This window comes from Equus asinus, chromosome 25, assembly GCF_041296235.1.
Source record: "Equus asinus isolate D_3611 breed Donkey chromosome 25, EquAss-T2T_v2, whole genome shotgun sequence".
NCBI lineage: Eukaryota > Metazoa > Chordata > Mammalia > Perissodactyla > Equidae > Equus > Equus asinus.
This window is the reverse complement of record NC_091814.1, coordinates 48046314-48062567: the sequence shown is the minus strand read 5'-3', so window position 1 is coordinate 48062567 and position 16254 is coordinate 48046314. Positions and strand designations below refer to the sequence as shown.

Sequence of the window (16254 nt, the reverse complement as noted above, 5' to 3'; positions counted from 1 at the left end):
GCAATATCTGCTTAGGCCAAACAAAAGCCTACTAATGACCCAAAAATTCCACTCTCTTGTATTTATACAAGATAAATGACTACATATGTCCACCAAAAGACATATACAAGAATGTTCATAAGCAGTTTTATTAATAAAAAGCTGGAAACAACCCAAATTTTCATCAACAGAATAATGGATAAACTGTGATAAATTCATACAATGAAATACTATACGGCAATAAAAATAAAATGATCTGTTACATATAATACAGGTGAATTTCATACAAATCATAATGAACAAAAGCCACGTACAAAATAGCACCCACTGTAGGATTTAATTTATAAAGGGAACAAAAAGAATACGTGACATACGATTTCATTTAAGAAGAGGCAGCAAGCCTATAGCGACAGAAGTCAGAATAACTGTTAGGAAAGGTGGGAGGCGATGCTAAGCGTGGTAAGGGTATACTGTCTAGGAAGGGGCTGAAAAAATTCTTAGGTGCTAGCAACATTGTATATCTTGATCTGGGTGGTAGCTGCCCAAGTGTATATATGTAAGAAGTCATCAAGATTACCCCTAAGATTTTGCCCTTTACTGCATGTATACTATACCTCAATTTAAAAAACAAACATCAACAAAAATCTTAGATGGCACACTAACTGGATCAATCCCAAGTGCCTGAACATGTCATACAAGATATCTAGGATGTGGCCCCACCTACCTCTCCAGTCTATTTTTCATCACCATCTGCCTCATACGTTATACTCTGGGAACAAAAGTATGAAGGTTTCCCTGCACATGATATATTCTTTTTCACTCTAGGTCTTGCTTGGCTCAAGGAGTCCCTAAATCTGGAATGCTAAACTTCTACTTATCCTTTAAATCCCACTCAGCTCAGGAAGCTCTTTCAAGAAATCTTCTTTTAGAGCCAGCCCTGATGGCCTAGCAGTTAAAGTTCCTAGCCCTCCGCTTGGCGGCCCAGGTTCGGTTCCCAGGTGCAGAACCACATCACTCAGCTCTCAGTAGTCATGCTGTAGTGGCGGCTCACACAGAAGCAGCAGAAGAACTTACAACTATACACAACTATGAACTGGGGCTTTGTGGGGAGAAAAGAAGAAAAAAGAGAAAGTTTGGATACAGGTCTTACTTTAGGGCAAATCTTCCCCTGCAAGAAAAAAAGAAGTCTTTTATAGCCCAGTCTGTATTAGCTACCCCTCTGATGTTCCCAATATATTCCATGCTCTTTCTATAAGAGAAAGTCCATATTGTTGTATGCTGCAGGTACATAATATTTGCTCAGTAACTGTTGAATGACTAAAAAAAACCACTACTCTGCCTGATTATGGCAAGTTTAATATTTGTAAAGATAGTGTGGGACAATTCACATAAAAGATAAAGCCGAATGGCAATGGGACTTAAGACAAAGAGCAGAATCAATCACCACAAGATGTTTTATATATATATATATATATTTTTTTTTTTTAAGATATGCTTTTTTTGGTGAGGAAGATTGGCCCTGAGCTAAAAACTGCTGCCAATCTTCCTCCTTTTTTTTTCTCCCCAAAACCCCAGTACATAGTTGTATATCCTAGTTGCAAGTCATTCTAGTTCTTCTATGTGGGATGCTGCCACAGTATGGCTTGATGAGCGGTACACAGGTCTTTGCCCAGGATCCAACCCAGTGAACCCCAGGCTACCAAAGTGGAGCAGACAAACTTAACCACTCAGCCACAGGGCCAGCCCCCTGTTTTTTAATACTAATATTAGTACTAAAGATTTAGAAGAAAGTATGCCTCCAAAATTAAGCATATCCTTAAAAATATCTAAAAGCTAAGTAAAGCTAAAACTGAAGTGGCAGATTAAAAAGATAAGGACAGGGGGCTGGTCCCGTGGCCAAGTGGTTAAGTTCCTGTGCTCCGCTGCAGGCGGCCCAGTGTTCCGTTGGTTCGAATCCTGGGTGCGGACGTGGCACTGCTCATCAAACCACGCTGAGGCAGCATCCCACATGCCATAACTAGAAGGACCCACAACGAAGAATATACAACTATGTACTGGGGGGCTTTGGGGAGAAAAAGGAAAAAAAAAAATAAAAAATCTTTAGGAAAAAAAAAGATAAGGACAAAGAAGCTAATCTGAAAAGGCTATTGTCTAAGTCCAACTATATAATACGATATTCCAAATAAACATTGAAAAAGATGCTCCATATCATATGTCATCAGGGAAATGCAAATTAAAACAACAAGGTGATACCACTACACATCTATTAGAATAGCCAAAACTTGGAACACAGATAACACCAAAAGTTAGCAAAGATGTGGAGCACCAGGAACTCTCATTCACTGCTGGTGGGAATGTAAAATGGGACAGCCGCTTTGAAAGACAGTTTGGCAATTTCTGACAAAATTAAGCATCCTCTTACCATATGATCCAGCAATCACTCTCCTTGATATTTAACCAAAGGAGTTGAAAACTTATGTGCATACAAAAACCTGCACATGGATGTTGATAAAAGCTTTATTTATACCTGCCAAAACTTGTCAAGAGTTTTTATCATACATGGCTGTTGGATCTTGTCAAATGTTTTTCCTGCATCTATTGAGATGATCATGTGGTTTTTATTCCTCAGTTTGTTGATGTGATGTATCACGTTGATTGATTTGCGGATGGTGAACCATCCCTGTGTCTCTGGTATGAATCCCACTTGATCATGATGTATGACTTTTTTTGATGTATTGCTGTATTCAGGTTGCCAATATTTTGTTGACGATTTTTGCATTTATGTTCATCAGCAATATTGGGTTGTAGTTTTCCTTTTTTGTGTTGTCCTTGTCAGGCTTTGGTATCAGAGTGATGCTGCCCTCGTAGAATGTGTTAGGAAGCATTCCATCGTCCCTAATTTTTTGGAATAGCTTGAGAAGGATAGGTATTAAATCCTCTCTGAAAGTTTGGTAGAATTCCCCAGGAAAGCCATCTGGTCCTGGGGTTTTATTCTTTGGGATGCTTTTGATTGCTGTTTCAATCTCTTTCCTTGTGATTGGTCTGTTCAGATTCTCTATTTCTTCTTGATTCAGCTTTGGGAGGCTGTAAGAGTCTAAGAATTTATCCATTTCCTCTAGATTGTCCATTTTGTTGGCATATAGTTTATTGTAGTATTCTCTTTTAATCTGTTGTATTTCTGTGGTATCCATTGTTATTTCTCCTCTTTCACTTCTGATTTTATTTATCTGAGCTTTCTCTCTTTTTTTCTTTGTAAGTCTGGCTGAGGGTTTGTCAATTTTATTTGTCTTCTCAAAGAACCAGCTCTTTGTTTCATTGATCCTTTCTACTGCCTTTTTTGTTTCAATAGCATTTATTTCTGCTCTGATTTTTATTATTTCTCTCCTTCTGAAGATGTTGGGCTTTGTTTGTTCTTCTTCTAATTCAGTTAGGTGTAATTTGAGATTGCTTATTTGTGATTTTTCTTGTTTGTTAAGGTGAACCTGTATTGCAACGAATTTCCCTCTTAATACGGCTTTTGCTGCATCCCATATGAATTGGTATGGTACGTTTTCATTTTCATTTGTCTCCAGATATTTTTTGATTTCTCCTTTAATTTCTTCAATGATCCATTGCTTGTTCAACAGCATGTTGTTTAGTCTCCACATCTTTGCCCTTTTCTCAGCTTTTTTCTTGTAATTAATTTCTAGCTTTACAGCACTGTGATCAGAAAAGATGCTTGCTATTATTTCAATCTTCTTAAATTTATTGAGGCTTACCTTGTTTCCCAACATATGATCTATCCTTGAGAATGTTCCCCGTGCACTTGAGAAGAAATGTGTATTCTGCTGTTTCTGGATGGAGTCTTCTATATATTTCTATTAAGTCCAATTGGTCTAGCTTTTCATTTCAGTCTGCTGTTTCCTTGTTGATTTTCTGTCTGGATGATATTGGTGTGAGCAGAGTGTTGAGGTCCTCTATATTATTGTGTTATTATTAACATCTTCTTTTAGGTTTGTTAATAGTTGCTTTATGTACTTTGGTGCTCCTGTGTTGGGTGCACAGATACTTACAAGTGTTACTTCTTCTTGATGTAATATCCCTTCGATCGTTATATACTGCCCCTCTTTGTCTCTCTTTACCTGTCTTTTCTTCAAGTCTACTTTGTCTGATATAAGTATAGCAACACCTGCTTTCTTTTGTTTGCCATTAGCTTGGAGTATCGTCTTCCATCCCTTCACTCTGAGCCTGTGTTTGTCATCAGAGCTGAGATGTGGTTCCTGGAGGCAGCATATTGTTGGGTCTTGTTCTTTAATCCATCTCACCACTCTGTCTTTTTATTGGTGAATTCAATCCATCTATGTTTAGGGTGACTATTGATATATGAGGGCTTAATGCTGCCATTTATCACTTGTTTTCTGGTTCTCCTGCATTTCCTTTGTTTCTTGCCCTGTGTATTTTGGTCTACCAGTCCAGTTATGCAGTTTTTTATGTTGTGTTTGTTTGTTTTCTCCTTATTTATTATTTGTGTCTCTGTTCTGTTTTTTTGTTAGTGGTTACCATGACGTTTGTATTCAAAATCTCATGGATAAGATAGTCCCTCTTCTGATGGCCTCTTATTTCCTTAGACTAAACTGATTCAGTACCTTCTCTCTTCCCCTCCTAAGTTGTTTTTCTCAGATCTTATTCCATCTTGTGCTATGAGTTTGTGGTTAAAATGACAAGATTATCTTCGTTTTTGGTGTTTTCCTTCCCTTTGTCTTTAATGCTATACTTGAGTATTTGCTATCCTGCTCTTATTCTATCTACCTATTTATCCATGCTTTGTAACCCCTTTCTCCCTTTTTCCCCCCCAGGTATGAAGGCCTTCTTGAGGATTTCTTGTAGTGGGGGGTCTTGTGCTTACTTGCCAAAACTTGGAAGCAACCAACCAAGATGTCCTTCAGAAGATGAATGAATAAATAAACTGTGGTACATCCAGACAATGGAATGTTATTCAGTGCTAAAAGGAAATGAGCTACCAAGCCATGAAGACACAGAAGAAACTTAAATGCATATTACTAAATGAAAGAAGCCATCTGTAAAGGCTACATATTGTATGATTCCAGTTGTAGGACATTCTGGAAAAGACAAAACCACGGAGACAGTAAAAGGATCAGTGGTTACTAGGAGTTTAGGTGAGGAGAGATGAATAGTCAAAGCACAAAGGATTTTAGGGCAATGAGAATACTCTGTATGATACTATGACGATGAATACGTGTCATTACACATTTGATCAAACCCATAGAATGTAAAACATCAAGAGTGAACCCTCATGTAAACTACGGACTTCAAGTGTCAACGTAAGTTCATTAATTGTAACAAATGCACCACTCTGGTTGTGGATGTGGATAATGCGGGAGGCTATGCATATGTGGGGCAGGGAGTATACAGGAAATCTCAGTACCTTCTTCTCAATTTTGCTGTGAACCTAAAACTGCTCTAAAAAAATAAAGTATTTTACAAACAAAAAAGACTTAAAAATTCATCAATTAAACCTGAAATCTCTTTCAAATATGGAGATTGTTTGATAGGATTTTGCTCCCCCTTTCTTTCCCCTCCACCCCCTCCCCATTTTGTCATTATGCACCTAAGAAGATGCTTAAAGTTTTATCTTAACCCTCTGAGTACAATGACTTAACTAATGCATGTCAATCATTAGGGGAATAGGTGCTAATACTTCAATATTCAATGATACTTTCATAAGAATATTATCTGTTCTAGGCTTTGTAATATTCCAAGCTACTCTTAAATGTATTTAAAGAGATTTAAACATTACATTTTCTCTTCTAAGGATTTTCTTATTTCAGAAAACCATCTTTTTCAGGGGCCAGCCCCATGGCTGCGAGGTTAGGTTCATGCACTCTGCTTCAGTGGCCCAGGGTTTTGCTGGTTCAGATCCAGCATCACTCATCAAGCCATGCTGAGGCGGCATCATACATGCCACAACTAGAAGGACCCACAACTAAAAATATACAACTATGTGCCAGGGGGCTTTGGGGAGAAGAAGGAAAAATAAAATCTTTAAAAAGGAAAAAGCATCTTTTTTTTTGTTATAATGGTAGAAAGAGAATAAATTGGAAGGGGCTTTTATGCCCTTATGAGCCAGTCTTCATCAACAGCAGACCTACATAATAAAATGACATTTCTGAAAAAACTGACTCAGATCAAATGAGTCAATCCAAGAAGCCATAACTCAATTTTTCTAAGTATATGGAGAGGCTTATATTTACTTTTTTAAGTTTTCAATAAATTTAAAGACAGGCTAGATTGAAGCAGAGAGTGACAGTTTTAATCAAAACGGTTCAAAAACTGCTATCAATGGGGTAATCAAAGTAAAAATTGACACACAAAACATGGGTTTTAAAAACAGTAATTACAGGGAAAGCATTTCAAAATGATGATTAAAATCCAGGGTTTTTTTTTTTAAGTACAGTACTTAAATATGGAAGACTACTACTTTTTAACAGAATGTCTCCACAAAAACAGACTTTTGTGCAAGCAACACCGGCATACAGAGAAGGTCAAATCAAGATCATACACAGTGTGGCTAATTTCAGCAGAAGCAGAGGTGTAGTTTACCTCAAAAGAAAAGCAAAAGGACTGACATGAGGCTCTCCATTTTCCCAGCTCTGGAAACTTTAACATGAGTTTAGGAAGATATACGTACATGTAGTAATCAATTTGGATTTTACAAATCAAAGTGTAGATTGAAGAGAATCCAAATGTAAATCAGTGCCAAGAGAGAATTTTGTATGTGCCAACAATGTTAAGTCCTATCCACCCTTACCAGCCAATTCATATTCGTACTGGAAATTAAATTTTGTTATCTAAAATGGGGCAAATATGGGGGCTGGCTCCGTGGCCGAGTGGTTAAGTTCGCGCGCTCTGCTGCAGGCGGCCCAGTGTTTCGTTGGTTCGAATCCTGGGCGCGGACATGGCACTGCTCATCAAACCACGCAGAGGCAGCGTCCCACATGCCACAACTAGAAGGACCCACACGAAGAATATACAACTATGTACCGGGGGGCTTTGGGGAGAAAAAGGAAAAAATAAAAAAATAAATCTTTAAAATGGGGCAAATATGGAGGGAAAAAGTATTTTTCCATCATAATTGAATTATAGAGAGAAATTAGCCAAACAGGATAAACTTCTGCATTTAACATTCTAATTGTTTAAAGAATAAGAATAATACATCACTATTATGTATTAAATATATATAGCTATAGCCTAATAATTTTGATTTAAAAATATTTTAAATTACATAGTATACAATCAAATAGTTCCCAATAATCTCTGCAAAAGTGATTGTAACTTCAAAAGTGATCCCCCCCAACTAGCAGGGATCCCAAGAAATAATCAGACTAAGGAGATCTACATTCTAGTCTCAACTCTGCCATTTATTAGCTCTGAGATCTGTACATCCTTGATAAATATTCAAAAGGTTTAGAGAAAAATAAGAAAGAAACAGATGACTCCAGATTTTAGGATCAAAGAAGAGGGGAGTAAAAGATGTTGCCCTGATAGGAAACCTAGGAAACCAAACTATAATGGACACTTTTGGAAAGGCTGGTTTTTGGGACAGTAAAGGATTTTAAATTATGTCAAGTTTAGGGTAGCCAGCCACACAAGCGACAAAGCATTGAAAACATGGGCTTGAAGACAAATTGAGGCTATGTAAATAAATAGGTAGGTTCTTTGTGAGAGCAAATATAAACAGAGAACTGGACCTTGGGGTTATAGTTTATATCAGCACTCTTCAACAGAACTTCCTGAGATGATGGAAATGTTCTGTGTCTGTGTTTTCCAATAACAGTAGCCACTAGCCACATGTGGCTACTGAGCCCTTAAAATATGGCTGGTGCAACTGAGGAACTAAATTTTTAATTTTATTTGATTTTAATTGATTAAAACTTAAATTTATCCATACAATGGAATATTATTTAGCAGTAAAAAGAAATGAGCTATCAAGCCATGAAAAGACACGGAAGAATCTTACACATTCCTTGCAAAGTGAAAAAAGACCATCTCACCTACAGAACTGCACAGCACAAAGAGTGAACCCAGGGCTGGCCCTGTGGCCGAGCGGTTAAGTTCACACGCTCGTTTAGGCAGCCCGAGGTTTCACTGGTTCAGATCCTGGGCATGGACATGGCACCACTCATCAGGCCATGTTGAGGCGGCATTCCACATGCCACAACTAGAAGGACCCACAACTAAAAATATACAACTATGTGCTGGGGAGATTTGGGGAGAAAAAACAAAACAAAAAAAGTGAACCCTAATGTAAACTACGGGCATTAGTTAATAACAACTTATCAATATTGGTTCATCAATTATAACAAATACACCACACTAATGCAAGATGTTAACATAGGCAACTGTAGGGGGAGGTGTATGTGGATACTCTGTACTTTCAGTGTAATTTCTCTGTAAACATAAAACTGCCCTAAAAAAACTAAGTCTATCAAAAAAATTAAATTTAAATAGCCCTATCACAGGGGCTGGCCCGGTGGCGTAGTGGTTAAGTTTGGGCACCACTTTGGCAGCCCAGGGTCGGCAGGTCTGGATCCTGGGCATGGACCTACCACCCCTCGTCAAGCTACACTGTGGTGGCATCGCACATAAAATAGAGGAAGATTGCCACAGACCTTAGCTCAGCGACAATCTTCCTCAAGCAAAAAGATGACAACTGGCAACAGATGTTAGCTCAGGGCCAATCTTCCTCACAATAAATAAATAAATAAATAAATAACTATATGTAGCTACTGGCTGGTATTGAATAGTGCAAGTCCATATTAATGAAAGACTGACGTGGGAAGAAAATGAGAATGGTATTTCATTTCTGACCACCACTCCCAAAGTACACATACAGTTAATCCTAAACTATATGTACAAAGTTTACATGTAGCTTGAATATGAACATTTTACAGAACTTTTTCAAATATTCTAGAAGAGTATCTTTAAATGATTGTTAAACAGAATTTAAGGAGGAAAATAGCATTTATTGAATGGGTACTATATGTCAGGTACAATACTAAAGACACATGTTATCTTATTTAAATTTCAAAATAATCCTTAAAGGAAGGTATTACCATTTCTGTTTTTAGAAATGAAGAATCATGAAGTTTAAGTGATAACAGACGAGAACTTAGATATATCTGACTCCAAAAATCTATGCTCTACTCTACCCTGTATATATTTTTATGATTCCCAAAATTACAAACATAATTCAATTCTCCCACAATGAATTTATCATCAGGAACAATAGGTTACATAGCACAATACAATAATTAATGATACACTCAGAATCTAAAGAGGTATTGTCCCTATATTAAAAAGCCCCAAGCTAAAGGGCAGCCCAGTAGCGCAGTGGTTAAGTTTGCACATTCTGCTTCGTCAGCCCAGGGTTCACAGGTTTGGATCCCGGGTGCAGACATGGCACCACTTGGCAAGCCATGCTGTCGCGGGCATCCCACATATAAAGGAGAGGAAGATGGGCATGGATGTGAGCTCAGGGCCAGTCTTCCTCAGAAAAAAGAGGAGGATTGGCAGCAGATGTTAGCTCAGGGCTAATCTTTCTCAAAAAAAAAAAATGCCCCAAGCAAATGTATTTTTTCTCCTGTCAGCTCCCCTTGCTGTCCGTCTTACCTATAGTGCCTCTACTCCCACATCTAATTTGCACCTTTTAATCTGCTGTGGGATCAGAAAACAGATAATCAAACTTAGAATTACGTACAAAGCAAGAGAGTTTAAGCCAGGGCCTTAGATTTAGTTCATTAACTTTGTGACAATTAAAGGTCTTTTGCCAACTTATTCTAAACTGGGACCTAGACTGGTGAAATACTGTTCTGTAATGAAGCTAAGAATATAATGATCCTGTTTCATTCACAAAAATTTCCACTAAACCATATTTTCAAGCATAGATCCCTAAACATCATCTCATTTAAAGATTTTTTTTCCTGCTTTTTCTCTCCAAAACCCCCCAGTACATGGTTGTGTACTTTAGCTGTGGGTCCTTCTAGTTGTGGCATGTGGGATGTCGCCTCAACGTGGCCTGATGAGCGGTGCCATGTCCTCGCCCAGGATCCCAACCAATGAAACCCCGGGACACCGAAGCGGAGACCTCGAACTTAACCACTTGGCCACGGGGCCAGTCCCTAAAGATGTTATTCTTATGATTAAATTTATTTAGTACACTAGTTTTCCAATAAATGTTACTATCAAAAGCTAACGAAGTATACATAAAAACACAGAAATATAAACATTCAGGGAGAGTTGATGTAATCCTGAAAAAAGACACTACTAAAGAAAAGCAGGAATTTTACTGCATTGACTTCTAAATATTTTTACATAATTCCTTCTCATCAGTTTTTAAGTTATTCTTACAATAAATGCATTAATTAAATTTTCCCTAAAAGGAGAGAGATTAGTAACAAAATTCAAATTTTTTCCCTCACTTAGATCTCCTGTAACCCTCTACAAATCTTTACTAATAGCATGAAAGCTGTATTTCACTCCTCATCATAAATTTTCAGATTTCAATTTAATTAGGGGAAGCATCATTTTGAATTTAAGATAAGGATAAAAGAATATTTCCAAAGCCCAAAACTGAAACTTCAAAGTTAGCAGCAATTCTTAATTTACAAAAGTCCAACTTCATTGTATTTTATTCCAGAAAGAGTCTTAATTGTTTTCTCCCTCAATCAACCAACTAAAGTAACAAAAAGTGCTACAAACCAATTGCTTCCATAACAGTGTCTATATTTGTGGCGAGTCAGGGATAGGGCCAAGACCAAGGTTGCAAGATGTATTCAACAAAGGTTTAAAAGCAGAGTGTCAGGCAAATCATAACTCTAAATATTCTCAAAGATTAGCTGAATAAAATAGTCATAAAGTTAGATTCACGGACATCAGCGAGTTTGAATCTAACAATCATTTCCCAATACAATCTCAAATAAATCCAAGTTTCTTCTATACATTAAGAAAAAACCCAAAGGCAAACGATTTGTAGGCAACAGACTAAATAAGTATTAGTTGCTCACATTTGCAAAGAACATTAAAATTTAGTTAATTCTCACAACCCAACGAGGAAATAGAAATGAGTCTGAGAGTTTGAGGACAACTCCTTTGGCATGATCAAGACTAAAACTGCACATTGCTGCAACTTAGACTTTTCTTCCATAAAGAGTCCCTGGCAGCGTGCCAACAGTACTTCGCAAAGCATGCAAAGAATGAAGTGGTTTTCATCCCTAACAATCATATCCCAAAGTTTCTTCTGCAATTTCAACTATACATAGCACTCTTCCTCAATCCTGGCTCAAAATAATTTTACATTAAATCTATAGAGACAGAAAGCAGAACGGTGGTTGCCAGGGACTAGGGGGAAGGTGGAATGGGGAGTAAGTGCTTAAGGGGGTACAGAGTTTCTTTCTGGGGTATTAAAAATGCTTTGGAATTAGAGTTGGTGGTCACACAACATTGTGAATGTACTGCCACTAAACTGTTTATTTTTAAATGGTTAATTTTATGTTACATGAATTGAACCTCAACCAAAAAAGTTTATGTTAAAATATATAGATAAAATTGACCTCGTTAGAACTCTTCTTCAAAAATATTGCTACCCATGTCCAAATGCTACTTAGATCTTGGAGGTTTTTACATAAAATGCATTACAAGGTAAACTACTGCCGCATACGCACAGTAATAATCAGTGAGGTGTGTACTGACATCAATGCTAAAATGCTTGACAAACATCAAAAGAATATTGCTCTCGCATACATTTGTAAATAATCTCAAAGAAGTATATAAATGAACCTTAAAACATTTATTCCTCTATGACAGAACACAATTTCAGTCAGCTCAACTGTTAACGCAAGGTGAACTCAAATTTTTTACTAGATTCTTTTCCTGACCTTTAACCAATCAGGAAAACACTATGAACTGATAAGAAGTGTCCAGTATTATATAAAGAATAAACAAGAATATTATATAATAAGTAAACAGGCACAAGTCTGAGCGATAATGGATATAAATAAATATGCTAAGGTTAACTGTGGTGGGGATGTGGGGCAACATTACTTCAGATTAGTAAACTTCACACTTGAAAATGTATAGAATCTACCTTAAGAAATTTTGGAGTGACAACATGCCTTTGCATAAATGCCTCACAAAATTAATCTTACACTATAACCTCCAAGGCTAGTCCAAATCCAGCCTAGACTCCAGGATTAAACAAAAGAAAAGGAGATCTTAAAGAGGATCCTATGGAACAGGCTGATTTTGAAATCTGCTGGATTGTTTAGATGCAGGCCAGCTTGAGAATTTAAATCCATTTGAATCCAACCCCCGAGAATACCTGAACTCCTGAGCAACGACAGGGCCAAAGCTAAACCAGGTCAGTACACCCTGCCAAGGAACATCCTGCTCCGAGGTGTCCACCAAACAAGGATCACTTATCAGTTTATTCTTCACTTTGTTGGGTGCCAAGCACTTTCAAGATAAATGCAAGAGTAGATTCCTTAGACCCAAACTCCATTTCAAGCCCTAAAATCTGGAGATTAAAAATGCTGCAGAATTCTAAACAGTCTATGGCTTTAAAAAAAATTATAAAAGCAGAATTTCAAATGTCAGCTGATCCAACTTTAACATCAGCGAATGTTACTAAAGTCATTTTTAAATTTTCATAAAGTATTTCAAAGACATAATTTGGTACTCGCTTACATAACAAACTAAAGCTATGAAACAATTACGGCAATATCACAAATCTGTCCTATGTAAATGGTATGAGTTTCTATATTTACAGCATTCCAGATCTGCTAAAAGCAAAAATAAGCGTTTCTTTTGTTTTCCTTTTGTAATTGACATGAATAAATACTTTCTCAAATTTATAAGTGAATATTTGGCAGGGTACAAATAATGATAACAGAAAGGATACTGGGGCGAAAGGCAAGTATAGTATTACAAAACACAGTTCACAGTCAAAACGAAATGTGTCAATACAGGAGACGCTTCAAAGTTTAACCTTGAGACATATGGTGGCAGTGATAAAGCATCTAATTTGTGTCACAAGACCTGGGTTTGAGTAAGCTCTTTTACCTATTAATTATGTGGCCTTTTTGCTAGACACTTAGCTTCTCCTAGCTTCAGATTCTTCACATATAAAGTAAGAACAATACCACCAACATTACAGCCTAACTAGGAGGATTAAAATGTTTTTACTCATTCAGCAAATATGCTTTGAAAAACTGTCGTTTTTTAATTTTTATGCACAAAAAAAACTTTTTAAGTCTCTGCAAATGAATCAACCATATTAACTTTTAATATTACCAAGAAAATGAAAATCCAATTCTTAAGCTATGGTCCCAAAACTTCTTAGAAGGAAATCCTTAAATATTACTTGAGAAAATCTGAACTGAAATAATTAGAATAAACATTGACATTGAAGATATGACAATTGAGAAATCACATCTTAAAACCATTTTGACACAAATGAAAACAGAATTTTCTAAGAGATTTTTCCATATTAAACAGAAACAGGGACCCAGACTCAACCCATAAATTTCAAACACAAAACTTTAACACTTAAAAATCTTTTTTTTTTCCTTCAGGAAAATGGTATTAAGTATGAGGTAAATTAGTCCTTGACACAACACGATGAGATACTTTTTCATAACAAAGCACACTAACCACTTAGAATTTACAAACTCATAAGTTACTACAATTGTTCTAACAGGTTTAGGGTCACAGACAATTTTAAGTATCATTACAATATAGACTTTACTTGCATTCTGACCTGTCAAAACATAGCATTAAAAAAATCAGGGATTTAAGCACTTAACAGAGTCCTTTCTGAAATTTATACCCAGAAAATTCACATTAGCAGGAACCATGGAAAAGTTGTTCTTTCTCTGCCACTTAAAAAGTCAAAACATCCAAAACATTATTTACGCTAGACATAAAAGGAAAGTCATTCATATTCACCCACTGTACTTCACTCCTAAACAATAAGATAGTTCAACCTCCATGTTTATTCAGTTCCAAGTTTATTTACTGTCAACTCTTATGGAAGCACTAAGGACTAGAACCACTCACTAAACTTCACATAACCTGAAAATACTTCGAATTACGACAGACATGGGCAATTCTCATCAGAAATTTACCCTAAAAATGAGTAAAAGATAACTGGCATCTTCTCAGCACAGGTCGATCTTCCTTTTAAGAACACAAACTAGATGGACCATGCAACTGAATGTTAAATAGCGGAAAGCAATCTTCTTGGATGCATCCAAACAATTTTAATACAAATTTCTGCACACCTAGGTAGAAACTGGAATAAAAATAACTTAAATCATTCTCCCCTCCCCCCCGCCCCACTTGTAAATGGACATGGTAGATGCCTTGAAAAATTAGGTTTAGGAGAAATAGTTGTTAACTCTTGAAGTTTGAGACACCATTACCATAGGGCAAATACTACGAAGGAAGAGCTGTCTCTTGATAAGCCTAAACATTCGAAACAGAACAGTTGTTTCTAGTTTTTGAATTATAAAAAACTTCTGAAATCTTATAAAATTTGCTTCACAAATCCAATTTCAAAGTCAGAGGAAAGGGTTGGTCTTGAACAATTTTAGGACAAATTACTGAAAGGCACAATTAGAACATGAGACAGGACACAGGAAGTTTTGGCCTGGAGATGAACCACTTCTGTGTCTTGAAGAAATGCCTCATTAGGTCCACTTTAGACTAGTAAATGTTGTTTCTTATGCGGCATATTAATAATTCAAAGCGGTTCGTTTGAAGAAAAGTTCTCTTCAAACAGTCCAATTTGTCTTCGCGTTGCCAGTAAGCCGCTTTGTTTCCAGTTTCACGGACTATTCTGGGATGTCAAGACTTATATTCTTACCGCTCCCAAAAGGGCCCTTGTTTCACTCTCACCTGGGACGTGGGCAAAATTGATGTTTAGAGAGAACCGAAGCCCAGAGAGGTTTAAAGGGGAACTTCCCTTAGCCTTCCATCCCTCTCTATCCTTCACGGATAGTCACATTTTCCCTTGGGTATTTTTTGTTATTGTTGCACTGAAATTTTTTTTTTAAAGGCACCTGCATACACAATTTCCCTATCGCCACCAGGAAGCAAGAAGACTATCTGGCTCGATCTCCAGGAGCTCCAGGGAAACAGACATCATAAAACCCACTAGCCGAGGAAGGGGAGCGCTCCAAGGGTTAGGGAAGGAAGCAGCCCCCGGGGGGGAGGGAGCAGCCCCGAGGGGCCGGGAGGCAGAGGCGGCGCCTGTTTACAGACACCCTCACCTCCCCCACCCCCACCCCCACCCCCACGGAGCCGGGCTCCGAAAAGCATTTCCCGGGCGCACTCCCTCCCGGCCGAGACCCCCGCAGGAACAGCGGAGCCGGGCAGCCCCCGGGCCCCCTCCCTCTGGCCGAAGCCTCCCTCGCCCTCCCCCGGTCCAGGGCGGCGGCCGCACCTCCCCGCGGCCTCCCCACCCGGCAGGCGCTCCAGGCTGCACGCGGAGGCCTGAGGCCTAAAGGACGCCGGCCAGTGACAAGCCCCTCGGTGGCCGGCGGGGCCTGGAGCCGGGCGGGCGGGCGCCACCGCCGAGGAGCGGAGGCCGGGCGAGGACGGCCCCTTCCCCGCCGCAGCTGCCTATTGTTCCCGCCCGCGCCGCGCCGCGGCCGCCCCGCTCCCCGCGCCGCCGCCGCCCGCCGCTCGCTCACCGCGCTGGTCCGAGCAGTAGCTCCTCTCAGCTCCGAGTCCCCGCGGCCGTCGCCACCGCCGCGGCAGCCGCCGCCGCCGCCGCTGCCACCGTCGACTCTGACTCTGTCCCAGGCCGCCGGGCCACGGCCGCCGCCGCCACCACCAGCGCCGCCTCGGGGCTCCCACCTGCTGCTGCTGAGGCTGCTCCTGCAGCAGGGGCCATCTTGTTGCTCTGCCTCCTCTTCCTCCTCCTCCTCCTCCGCCCCGTCGCTCGTTGTCCTCGTCCCCTTCCTCTTCCTCGGGCCGCGGCCCGCCCCGGAGACTGGGGCGGAGACGCGGCCGAGGCTCCTCCTACCGGGGGCGGGGCAAGCGGAGGGGCGGGGCGGGCGCGGGCCCAAAGCTCTGAGTCACCGACCTCCAACGCCCGGCGGGGAGGCTGCCGCCGCGCAGCGCCCGGGCCCGGCGAACACCCACGCCCGCAGCCGGGGAACTGGGGCTGCCGTCCGCCCGGCCCTCCCCCTGCGCCTCCGCGCCCAGCGGCGGCTG

The 16254-nt window shown here is 39.6% G+C and overlaps 1 protein-coding gene across 5 annotated transcripts in view; it reads right to left on the bottom strand.

Annotated features, from left to right (window-relative positions):
- Positions 1 to 16034, bottom strand: part of RC3H1 (ring finger and CCCH-type domains 1) — a 73289-nt gene extending 57255 nt beyond the window's left edge. For all 5 annotated transcript variants that reach the window (XR_011497994.1, XM_044757639.2, XM_070496821.1 and 2 more), the window contains exon 1: positions 15729 to 16034. The gene's annotated coding sequence lies outside the window, so the exon portion shown is untranslated. The remainder of the gene's footprint in view (positions 1 to 15728) is intronic.
- Positions 16035 to 16254: the final 220 nt, after the last annotated feature.